The sequence below is a fragment of the Haemaphysalis longicornis genome, unplaced genomic scaffold, assembly GCF_048455015.1.
Source record: "Haemaphysalis longicornis isolate Haplotype H1 unplaced genomic scaffold, Haemaphysalis longicornis Haplotype H1 scaffold_4, whole genome shotgun sequence".
In the NCBI taxonomy this organism is placed as follows: Eukaryota; Metazoa; Arthropoda; class Arachnida; order Ixodida; family Ixodidae; genus Haemaphysalis; species Haemaphysalis longicornis.
This window is the reverse complement of record NW_027526361.1, coordinates 130,489,383-130,501,863: the sequence shown is the minus strand read 5'-3', so window position 1 is coordinate 130,501,863 and position 12,481 is coordinate 130,489,383. Positions and strand designations below refer to the sequence as shown.

General features: G+C 44.6%; 1 non-coding gene across 1 annotated transcript; it reads right to left on the bottom strand.

The window, feature by feature from the left end:
- Positions 1-1,014: 1,014 nt before the first annotated feature.
- Positions 1,015-1,106, bottom strand: Trnay-gua (transfer RNA tyrosine (anticodon GUA)). Its single transcript is given in 2 exon segments — positions 1,015-1,050; positions 1,070-1,106. It is a non-coding gene; the product is annotated as a tRNA-Tyr (tRNA).
- Positions 1,107-12,481: the final 11,375 nt, after the last annotated feature.

Below are 12,481 nucleotides of genomic sequence, written 5' to 3'. Positions count from 1 at the left end.
TTTATGTATTTTTGGCGTAGGGATTCCAGCGCCATTGAAATCTACAAGGCATGAGGAATTTTGTTTCCTCCCACTGAGCATTAAAACCACCCGCAAAATGTTACTACAAAATCCACAATTACCTCATGTAATCAGTAAATACTCGTGGACGGGTGGATACAATATTTTATTTGGAAGCCGAGCGGCCTAGGTTTCATTCGAGGAACTTTCGAATTGGAAGTTCCTCGTGTTTCCAGTCTGGACTGTAATGCATAGTGACTTTCCTGGTTTTTGATACGATATGGGGTCGCTGAGGTGGAGCAATTTGCGGTACGTTTATGCAATGCACCGTCCGTCGCAGCAAACAACAGCAACAACTACGGATACTGTGGTCGGGTTTACGTTGGCCAAACGGGCCGATGTGTAAATGTGCGTTTGAGAGAGCACTTTAATTCTTTGAAATGTACACCCAAATCTCATTTGTCTGATCACACCCAAATCTCATTTGTCTGGTCCTACGTGCTCCTGTCAGCCACAATTTGATGAAACGGTCTTACTGTTCCGTTATTCTAATCAGCAAAAGCGCGAAATAATAGAGCCGTTCAATATAAACAGGCTTGGTTAGTCAAGCTTCTTTTACTTTAAATGATAAAAAAGTGGCTTATCTTGCTTGTTGATGGCACTAAGTAGGAGCAAACTTGTTTCCTCTTTTTTGTCTCTATCAGTGTTTGGTATGGCAGGGATGTTAGCGCATGCGCCGTTTCAATGTTTTTTATGTATATATGTCTTTTCGTTGAAATAAAGTTCAGTTGATAGTCAGCGCTCGTCCTGTCCGGTTTCTTTTCTCGTGTATTTCGTCCTACCGTGCTGTTTTTATAACATGTCTACAACACTGCTAAAACACTAGTGTGGTCTGAAGCGTACACAATACTCCATATAGGCACTAATTCATTGCGTAGGAATTGCCAAATTCAAGGTAATTTCAGAATAGTGCCAAAGATTACAATACTTGGCAAACGGCAAAAAAAAGAAACGTCCGTCGAGCCGGAGTCGAACCAGCGACCTATGGATGTCCGTGTTGCAAGAGCCTCTACAGTCCACCGCTCTACCAACTGAGCTATCGACGGAACTTGCACGAGAGCTTTCGTTTCTGCCGGAGCTCACACCGTCAGAAACTAGAGAAGCCAACTTCCTTACGGACCGGTTCTACTTTGTGTGCTCCTACAGTGAGATGGCCAGTTTTCTTAAAGTACGGACATCAGCCGAACCTGCAAACACATATCCAGCTTACTGATGCATTGTCTCATCAACGCCCCACCAAAACCACGGGACCAGCAAATTTGGTGGCATTTCAAGAAGAGAGTATCATAAGCCTGCACCCGACAATGCAACGGGCATGGACAAATAATATTCGAACACAAAAATATGACCCAAAACACGTAAAGTTACAAAAAATACTATTAGTGGAGGTCCAATTAGGGCAAACTATTGGTTTATTTGGAAAGCCACATATCCCAAGTTTATTACTGCAGTTAAGCGATGCGTCAATTTGACTTGCATGGAAAGAAGCCAATCTATTTGTGTGTTCCGTTTTTCATATTCCCCTGTTCGTCTTTCATTTGTTCATGACAGTACGTCTTTGCTGCAGCACCCAAATGAGAACCCAGAAATACGCTCATGATAAGCGCATGGCATTCTGAGGCTGATGCCGTCGGTTTGCATTATTGCGGCACATGTTATCCCCCGTTTCGTATGTAATAGTGACCGCTTGCGTGTTCCATTCGTGCCCCTATACAATTTAGAGTGCACAAATAGTGGCCGCATTATTAGTTTTAGTTATGGCTGCGTAAGTTGACCTACTCACACTTTGTAGTGTTATCCCATTTTATAGTGTACCATATTCTCATCTTCCTATTAGGATACTTGTGCTACTGTCGATAACCAGGCGCAGCTGCGGGAGGCTGCGATCACATGTAAATTAAAAAAAAAAGACAGGATTGCGTTTGTCGACAGGCTGCGCAGTGCTTCTGGATCTTTTGATTAACCGATGCGGAGTTCTGAGATTTTAGTTTTCAGGTTTTTATTGAAAATATTTGTACACGAGAATGCAATAAAATAATTATTAGCACAAAAGAAGGTCGAGTTAGTGTAACCTTAATTGTTATTGTTTGCATAGCCTATTTGTCTGTCGTCCTCGCTGAGTGCATATCGCCAAAAGTGGTCACTGTACTTTTATGTTTGTCATTAGAGCGCAATGCAAAAGTTGGGCGGTACACCTTTTCGTGCGATTTAAAAGTGTGCAGACTTACCAGATCTCTGCAGCTGTGGTCAGAATTTAATACAAGCTTTTATTATGGGACGTAGCTTGTGTACTTTCTTTGAAGCTAACTCACTGTTTTACTTTGATTATATTTCCTGGGAAGTATTAATGTGCGTTTAGATGCCCTTCAAGTTTTTATGTAATCGAAACGATCGTCATCTTCCCCAGCCTCTGTGTGATGCAATAAAATGTAGCAGTAAGCACGCTGATGGAATGAGGATCAACAAGCAACAGCATCAAACATTCGACACAAAGGATCTGATTTTTTCTATACATGTAAAATAAGATGATTTTATGGGGAACTGTCAATATCCTGCTTACGTAGAAGTATCTCTATAAAAACCGTGTGTTCGTGTGTCTCACTTTGATGCGCAGGTAAAGGCCAAGCGTATTCATGCATATATCACTCAGATCAATGTTTTGAGAATGTACGGTTGGGGGCAGAACTCTCCACATTTAAACAAACCATTTCCACCCGGCCCAACTAAACACCGAGCGACGTACGTGCATCCAAAAATTTGTCAGCAGTTGCAAGTATTCCGATCATTGGCATCAGTGACGACATAGCCATTGTCACCATAGTTACTTCGCGGCAATGACTTCACAGTTTTCTCGTCATCCAAATTTGCAGGGCTGATTGGCTTTGAGTTTTGTTTACATTCCAGCCCATTTCAGTCGCGTGTTTTGCTATTTGTACAATGTGACTTTGTTACTAAAAATGCGCATTGTAGCAAGAACGCAAAGGTTATTTGAGGTTGCATTCTCTAATTACACCAATCAAGGGGAAGTTACTACTCACAGTTTATCTGTACTCCGCACGTTAGGTTTGTCTGTGAGAAACTTTATCGAGGCACGTCTTCTGCGGCCATTCAATGTTGATAAACTATTGCTGATTTCTGTGTATTTATTTGGTCCTCGATGTGCCTCGATGATTGTGCTTTCTATATTTATTAGTCGCCGCGCGCTCAGCGCGCGTGCTTAGAGAGCGGAAGCAGGTCCGCGGCTTGCTGCCCTTGACCAGGAAAGCGCCTCGAGCAATAATTGCTTCCACTCGCCGGGCTGCTGCAGCGTCGCGTGGAAGGTTTCGACTAGTACATGTCCGTGCTGCCGCAGTGGAATCGAGGGTATTCACACGGGGTATTCCCCTTGCGACACGTGTACCCGTGACGTCGGCTCTGTAGATGCACCGCGAGTGCGCCGTCATATGCGAGGAAGGCATCATAGCGATGGGCACGCTCCCTTTACAAATTATTCAGCAGTGCGCTTTGACTAGGGAGATCAACAGGAATTGTAGCAAGTGATGATTGACTTCAAATTTAAGCCTCAGCAACTTTCCTGATGCTTTGAAATCTTCGCTGGCCCCCTCCACAACCGCGACTGTGTACCGTCCTGCATTTGCGCGAAAATGTATAGTCGGCAGAGTTAACATATTTAATACTTGTGAAAGTGTAAACGGAGATAATTGGTACTACCAAATTGAAAGAAAAAGAAATACAGAAATAAAAAAATGCATAAATTTAACTTACGAAATCAAAACAATGCATCCCAGACACTTCGTTGAAAACACAAAAACGAAAATAAAAAGAAGTTCAGAAAAGAACGACGGAAACACATATTAAAAATCGTGAAAACCTAGCAAGCGTGTAGCATCCTGCATTTGCACAGAAACGCATAATTGGTAGAGTTATGACAGTTAAATGCCATAATTGTGTAAATATACAACACTGTGAAAAGAAAGACATGATAGGTATAAAACAATAAAATGCCCCAACATATTTCCCCCCTTATTGCCAAACATGGCTACAAGAAATTCCCAATATTGACAAGCGCCGTAAAAATGCTGCGTCATTATAGACGACTCTCCGAATTTCCGCACATTTTTTTATTGTAGGCGGCCTTCTACTTCCGGAAAAACGGATTTGCTTTGTAATATAAAATGAAAATTACTTAGCCTGCCATTTCAGGAGGCTAGTGGAAGGACGTCGGAGTAACACGCTAGACACAGCCAATACGAGCCTGTATTTACCGAAAGATATGCCGGTGTGGTTTGGGGAACGTAGCCAAGTTTCAGTGGTTGTACGCACGGTTACTAGTCCTTGAATAACTTATAAGGGGAAACACCGGGTAGAGACAACATAAACAGCAACACACCCTTCCGGCGAGGCTATTCGGAGGGAGACTTATACGTAGAAAGGTTACAAGCGGCGTAGTAGTGCGATGAAGCATACATATCGTTGCAACAGTAGGCCTTGCAATCCATTGCTCGCACGACGATACCATTGACGTCATAGAGCCCTCAAAAAGGATTAGTCCTACTCTAACTGGCTTCCTTTAAAGCGTAGACCTTGATGACGACGCTCATCTGTGCTTTTTCTTAGCTTGTGCTGTTGCGGTGGGAATGTCCCTATTTGGTAACCCGCTCCCTTCGTCGCTGTTAACGGAGCTACCCAAGTTTATATTGCCTCTTTCTAAAACTACCTTCGTTGTAAATAGGGTTGCGCCAGCTTCAGAAAAGCACAGTTTACAGCTGATACAAAGCATTCAAGTTTCTGTTTCAAGGTTCGGAGGGTTACCATTGTTGGGACATGCACGGAAAAGCAAATCTGTGGGTTTGATCACATTCCTCCATTAACTGGGTTGTTTCAGTTGTACAACAGTTATGCACTTAGTTCCCAAGCCCTCCACATAGGCTTACCAGCTCGTACACCCTTCACTGAAGTTGCTGATTGAAACTGGCCGTTTTAAATCTGTATCAGTGTAATAGGATGATGTATGCACAAAACATATGCCAGAAAGATACCCGCGTATTTGCCCCTTTCGTTGGAAATGCCGACGAAAGACGACAGTCGACTGCCTCCCCTGCCAAGTGAATGCTCCCCTTCTCTTTCCCGCTCACCTCTCATCCTTTTTCTCTCCCGAATCGTTCCTCCCAAGAGAACACGCTGAAGGGCTGCTCAAGTCAGATTAAATTTACCGCGTTCCGCTGCTACAAGTCGGGTGCCTCGATGCTAGCGCTACCGTACGGCGGACAAGCGCGTGAATCAAGGTACCCCAATATAACGTTTGTAGAACCACGTTACCCTATTCCACGAGCGTTCCAAGTGGAACGTGGATCCTGTCAAACGGAACCTTTCGTTGCTGTTGCCGTCAGATTTTTTAAATGCCGCCAAATAGCGCGGGAAATATCAGGCGACGGTTTTCTGCAGTGGATGAAGTATTTCATTTGCTACCAAAAAACCAAGCATCCATGAACTTTTTATTAAAGGAACACTGTAAATATCACTCATGTATTGATTTTCTGTCTCATATAGGCCTAATGTATTGTTCGTGTTCAACAATGTTGGCAAGTATGAATATTAACACCGGACTTAGACGTTTAGATTTGGCTGTGGGTATATCACACTATTGCGTAGATGCAGTTTCACTTTGGCCGGGCGGCTGAATCGAATCACAGACAGACAGTTGATTTTGGTGTTAGAATTGAGTGTTAGTGAGGTACAGTACCCGTTGTGACATAAAACCAACCCTGTTTTGTATATTGCTGCATTCTTGAAGCGAATGTTTTTGTATAATTGTTTTCCTCGCATGTTAATCTTTTGGTTGTAAGCAACTCTAAATTGTTTGTATGTTAATCTTTTGTCTACAATCAACTTGAAACTGTTAATGTGTTTCTGTAAGTGTCTGTAACTGGCTGCTTTTGCGCTCTATTAGTTTTGTAGCAACTGGCGCTGCACTTGTTTAATTGTTTCTGGTTGTTACGTTGTATCATTGATACCAGGATTTTTTTATAATAAATTTATCCTTTCAAGACAGGCAGACGGACAGACAGGCAAACAGACAGATAGGCATACAGACCAAAATTTTTGCGTTTAAGTAACCCAAGAAAAGACTATCGTCTTTAGAGATTCCGCCTTGCTTCGCTGACAAATGAGTAATATTTTGTTGACATTTTTTTATATGGGGTTCCCGGAGGCTTATTGGAGACTAAGTTTTGCATGCTGTATTGATGTTATATTTACCATAAGCTATCACTGCCACTGTTTTCGGGAGAACAGCCTGAGGCCGCGTATCGCAAGACACTCACTCAATAATACCTTCTGTGTTGTTATACAGCCTGACCAGGGAGCTTTGAGTAAATTTTAGGGCACCCAAATTCCGCCGCTAATCCCAGGAAGTCTGATGAACAAGTACAGTAATGTTAATCGAACTGGTGCAATAATTTAAACGTTTTGGTGGGGCGACCCTGGCCTATGATTTCTGCTGGAAGAGCCCGTAAAGACCCGTAAAGAGAGTGGCTACTTTGTCAGCAATATTGGGGATCGCAACTACGGAATGGCTTTAACAACGTTTGGTTTCAAGTATTTTTTATGAGATAAGCGGGGTACCTGACATATTCCGGCATTATCCTTACTACCACTTACTAACCGCATTTTCATTGATATTAACATCATTACTGTATTATCCCTGACGTATTATCAAGAAACTATCCAGTTAGGAATGATGTAATCTACTGAGCCAAAAAGTCGCGAATATGTTTCCCTCCTTCTTTGGCCTAGCGGGAAGACAGGGCGAGCGAATTAAGCCTGACGGTGAATAAAATTCTGGTGATTGATATTGCAAAGCACCGTGTATCTATTGTACGACGAGTAGTGTGCACTTTTAGATTTTTTGTTCGTTTTGTTGCGTTTTATTGAGTGGGCGATCTTATAAATAGGAACTTTCTACGTGCACTGCCAGAGGAATTGTTGCGCCCTGCTTACTAGACGAACACATAAGTACCCATAAGAAATATGAGTACAAACAATAAGAAAGTACAACTTAGCCAAAATTAAAGTACATCTTGGCAAATTTTACAGTAAATTGATAATTAGCTAGGCTGCTACTATAAACCTATAAAAATGCAACAAAATATTCATTGCACTCCCACATTATGAGAGATGAACCCAAACTCATTTTGACAATTATGTCATGAAATGTTCTTCAGGAATGCGAACCGAAATAAGACTACCGATGAGGTCCGCTACAAAGTCTGAACTTTTGCGATTCCTTTGAAGTCCGGTTTTGTTACTACGGGCAGTAAGTTTTGCAAGTACATGCCTCGTTGCTACAAACTGCTTCGTGTATAAACACTCTCAAACTGCTATTGACACTCAAACACTCTCATTTCGCCATTCGACTAGTTTTTGTGCAACGTGTTCCTCATGGCTTCTTGCTAACCGTGTACGTTACCTCCCATGCTGCGCGCAACACAAAGATGTATATCTTGCTCATTTAAAGAGAGGCGGGAAATTGCACCCGGAAGGCAAAATAAAAGTCCCACGATGAAAGATAACAGATGGCTGTGGGAATTGAGCAATTCTCATGGACGTCGCTGTGATGCTTCCGTGTATGAGCCCACACAGAAGTGCCTCAGGCGTTCGGAAGATGGTACCGCCCGTGAAGCTGGAAGCAAGAACGCCGGCTGCAGCGGTTCGGTATTCAGCAAAAGATAAAAAGCAAAGAACTGAAATAATAAAAAAAATACATTTAAAATAATAATTGTGCTTATTGAATGGACCCTCAATTAAAAAGAAGCATTTATCATTATGGAGAAAAATTTCAAGACTAAATGACGTCATTAATTAGGGTCGCCGTGCGACTACGCCTTAGTATGACAGACCATTCCATCATAATGCCACGGATAGGACATCAGACATACATTCCGCAACGGATATCATATTAATCGAATGCACGAGGAAATGCGCTGACGAGGGAAAACCGTGTATTAATAGGCGTGCGAAGTGCCGAGAGAAAGTATTAACAGAAACAGTGAGTTGGGCAGTTGGGCAAGAGACTGCGAGAGTCCTTCGATACCGAAAGTTTAATCAAAACTTTACGCCATTGAATTAGTTGCACTTCCCTCCAACTCCGCGTCCACGTGCGTAAAGGCTTGGACCTTCCGCTTGAGTGAAAGAAGCCATCTTGAGCTGAATTGCTCGCCGCTTTCGTAACTTGAGTATAGTACGATGACAACGCATCTCGTAGCCGAAACGAATTTTGCAAAGGTGGGGATTGCGCACCAGGGCGCGTGTGTCGCCACGGTAGAGACACGAATCGGAACTTGTTTTCAGACGTGCCGGTGCATCCTAACAATGAGGATACAGAGCACACGCCTTGAGCCTGTTGCAATACTCATGTATGACCCATGCATGACTCTTGCGTTGCGAAAGGATTGACAAAATCAGTGGCGTCATTGCTGTTCCGCGTCGATACGAATTCAGCACGAACACCACTGTCCGCCGTGACTTAAGCTGAGCATTTCCTCATCACTACTCAGCCCAACTGGTGGCGCACCGGGTGACGCCAGACAATTTGTTTTCATGGAGGGCCTAGAACATACGATAAAGCAGTCGGCTTTGATTACAGATCAAAGCCACCTTGCGAGCCTCTTTCGAGGTCGTGGCATTTCCAAACGTATACTGGATTCCTAGGCGAGAAATCCTCCATCCTTCAGCTTTTAAAGAACTCAAAAGTTTGGAACTCCTGGCGATTTCTTCTAGAACTGGTCTTCTAAAACACTTCTAAAGGTAGTTTCTAAAAAGACTACCTTCTAAAAAATTAACAGTTGCTTAGCTCGGCTATGTCAGGATATACGTAGCGTGAGCTAAGTTTGAGCAATCCAATCCAATCCAATTCTCTCCAGTCCAGTCCGGTCCAGTCCAGTCCAGTCCAGTCCAGTCACTGCTTCTCGTGCATGCGCAGCACGGCTCTCCAGGAGCCACGCGAAACGGCTATGAAGCGGCTCCGGCGCAGCGTCAGACTTGGCTACTGCGCAACGGAGGCGCACAGCTGGGCAGGCACCGGCGCCAGTGCGTCTGCCACGGCTATGACGTCACTCCTCTGGAATGCGCAGACCGGCGAATGTGCAGACCTAATTCTCTATACACCCGTACTCCAATCCAATACAATCCAATTTAATCCAATTCAAAACAATATAACCCAAATCCAATTCAATCCAATGCTCCTCGCGCTTGCGCAGCACGGCCCTTCAGGGTCCACGCGAAACTGCTCAACCTCGGCCAGTGTAGCTTGCGCTACAAAAGGATATCAACGGAGTGTTTCGTGAAAATTTGCCTTTGCTTGCTATTTCGCAGCCTCCGTGTAACATTACCTATTGGATGATTGGATTACCCGCCGCGGTGGCTCAGTGGCTAAGGCGTTGCGCTGCTGAGCACGAGGTCGCGGGTTCGATTCCCGGCCGCGGCGGCCGCTTTTCTGATGGAGGCGAAAAGCAAAAACGCCCGTGTGTACGAGATTTCGGCGCACGATAAAGATCCCCAGGTGGTCAAAATTAATCCGGAGCCCTCCACTACGGCGCGCCTCATCGCCTGCGTTGCGTCGGCGCGTTAAACGCTACAATCAATCAATCAATGATTGGATTCACCTTCTCGAAGGGCACGCCCAGGCAGCCTACCTGTCGCGCCATTCATTATTGAGACTGAGGAGCTAAGCGCCGGAAAAGCAGCCGGCAAGCTTCGATTTCGTGTGCGTGCATTGTGTGTTTCTCTACCATTCGTTCCCGTAAACTCAGTCAGCGCATTGTTTTTCCATATCAGACGTTCAGCCCTCCCCTAGTCCAGTAGTTCGCTTGCGCTGAACCGCACCCACAGACGACCCAGCCGAAGGCGCAGGCAAAGTAGCCGTTTCTCCCTCGCGTAGTTACGTGGAGCCGCAGCGGCGAAGCTGCGAGAAAGCGGGGGCATAAGGAAGGCGGAACTTGCGTACCGACGCCTGAAGGTCATTGCGATGCGCTGACCTTGAAAAATGTAGCGAAGTAGAGATTTAGCGCTAAAATTCGTTGTTCGGGAGGAACAGTTGCCAGCACACCTTGCAAAGAATAGTTACAGTCTGTTCCCTAACAAATCGCTCACTCACTCGCTCGCTCGCTCGGTTACTCACTCCCTAATGATTCTCAGCGTTATAGACACCGTGTCGAGGCTTCCCATATTATGAGAAAATGAAGCTTCGCGTCTTAGCCACTTGCACATCTGTGTAAAAGGGGCCTAGTGCTCAGTGAAGGCCCTGCCAGAGATCCCTTTATTGTGTAGGCTAGGAAAAAACTGAAAAGATGCTAGCACGTCCCCAGGATCAGTATTAAGCAAAGCAAAGCTCAAAACAACCAACCAACCAGCAACCAAGCTCAAACCCGCCCCCAGTCAACCCAAACACATACGAGCTTGTCACCATCCCGAAATTCCCAGTCGCAAGTGCCGGGATTCCTTCCCGCTTCCCCACTTTTCCAGAAATGAGTTTGTTTGTGTTTTTTGTTTGCGTGTTGTTGTTTTGTTGTTTTTGGTTCATGTGTGTGTGTGTGGGTGCGTACGTGTTGTTTAGTTGTCTCCTTTTTTTTACATTTTTGTCGCGGCTCTTATTGCAAAAAGGTACCTCTCGAGGTGCCTACCATTATTTGCCACACTTTGCAACCTTTTTCTTGTAGCAGAACTGTGGTACGTGATGCGAGTCCCTCATTGTTCACAAGTTCACGTTCAGAACATAAATAGTGTGTTTGCCGTGTTCATTTGGTCTTCAGTTTGGGGGCGTTCAAGTTGAACCAATCTCTTCCAGCGAGTTGAGGAGAGCGGAGTTGGGTTGTGTGGCATGTATGTTCGTCAGCTCGTTTACTGGTTTTGGTTTTTACGGGATTCGAATGCCCCTTTTCTGCGAACCGTTTTGCAAAGTGTATTGGCAAAGGCGTGGCCGGCCGACGTTTATTGTCTAGTCTCTCAATGAAAGCTGTCAATGTCAAAGTCGAAGAAAATTTATTTTATTTTGTTCTCAAAAAATGCAAACAAGTTATTATACAGGCGAGCGTCCCAAAGTCTGATGACTGTATTGGAACCCTCGATGAGAAATGTAAAACGTGAATTTATAAGGCAGCAAAACAAAACAAACATTAACAAATAAACAATTAAACATAAATACACGAACCAACGGGCTGTAGTACGTGCCCTCTTAGGTAGTGCTCTGTACTACACTACAGCCAACGGGCAGTACAGCCAACGAGCTGTAGTGCCCTCTTAAGGCGGTACTGGACTCTTACAGGTTTCTAGCAGTGCGGGTTTTATTGGTGCATCTAGCAACTGCGTCAAGGAAGGCCCTTACTAAAGACGAAGAAAGTGTTGTTACTGTGCCACTTTACCGATCTTTGTATAGATCTGTTCCTGGCCAGGGCGTGTTATCTCGTGTTAAGAAGATGGCCGTCCCAGCATCAGTGAAAATCTTTTTTTACGCGACACACCGGTACATTGCCCGTTCAGACGTGGATGCAAGACAAAGGCTTGTTTGTTGTTAAGCCTACAACGTGCACTTTGGGCAAAAAGCCGGCAACTGTCGAGCACGTTTTGACAGAATTCTTCGACTCTGTCTTTTTCCGGAATGTGTTACAAAGAACCCTAAAGATAGACCTGCCATTTCACCACAAGGCATATGATTTGTTTTTGTAGCTACTAGCAGCAACAGCGTGCCATATGACCTCAGCATCGCTCTAGGCTCGTATGCCATTTTGAAATCGAGGATAGCTGTGCGCCACCCTGACACTCACGCCCTCACTATGAGCAAATACTTCGCACAAACTATTAGTTTGCTTGTTGAAGTGCATAAGTTGCAGACACCTGATGTGGAATGGTTACCTGTTGTAGAAGAACTGTGCACGTTTGTTGTTTATTTTAAGTTTTTCCGTGTGCCCAAGTTCAGCCGACGGTATTTAATCTCTCCGTGACGTGGCTTGTAGGCAAACAAAAAAATAGCAACGAAGAAGAAGACAAATGGCGTAATCGGTTAGACGTCGGCCTCCTAACGCGGGAGACTCCAGGTTCGATTCCGCCCGCGGGAAGCGCTTTTTTTTTATTGAGGCGCGTGGTTTTTTGGAACGCCGCCATGACAGTCAGTAAGTACAAGCTTCGCTTCAAAAGGGGCAGTTCTGCGCATTCGCCGCGCTTCCCCGTGATCATGGTTAAATTATCATTACCACTGAGACTATTGCCGCCTTAGTAGTCTTCAGGTTTGGTAACAAAAAATGGTCTACCCGTAGCCTTTGTGTGGTCAATTTATGTGCTGTATGCCGCAACATTTCCTGAACAATGTTTCGCAAAACTCAACGTACCTTACTATTCCCAACTTGCTTGGGACTATTGGAACAGATTT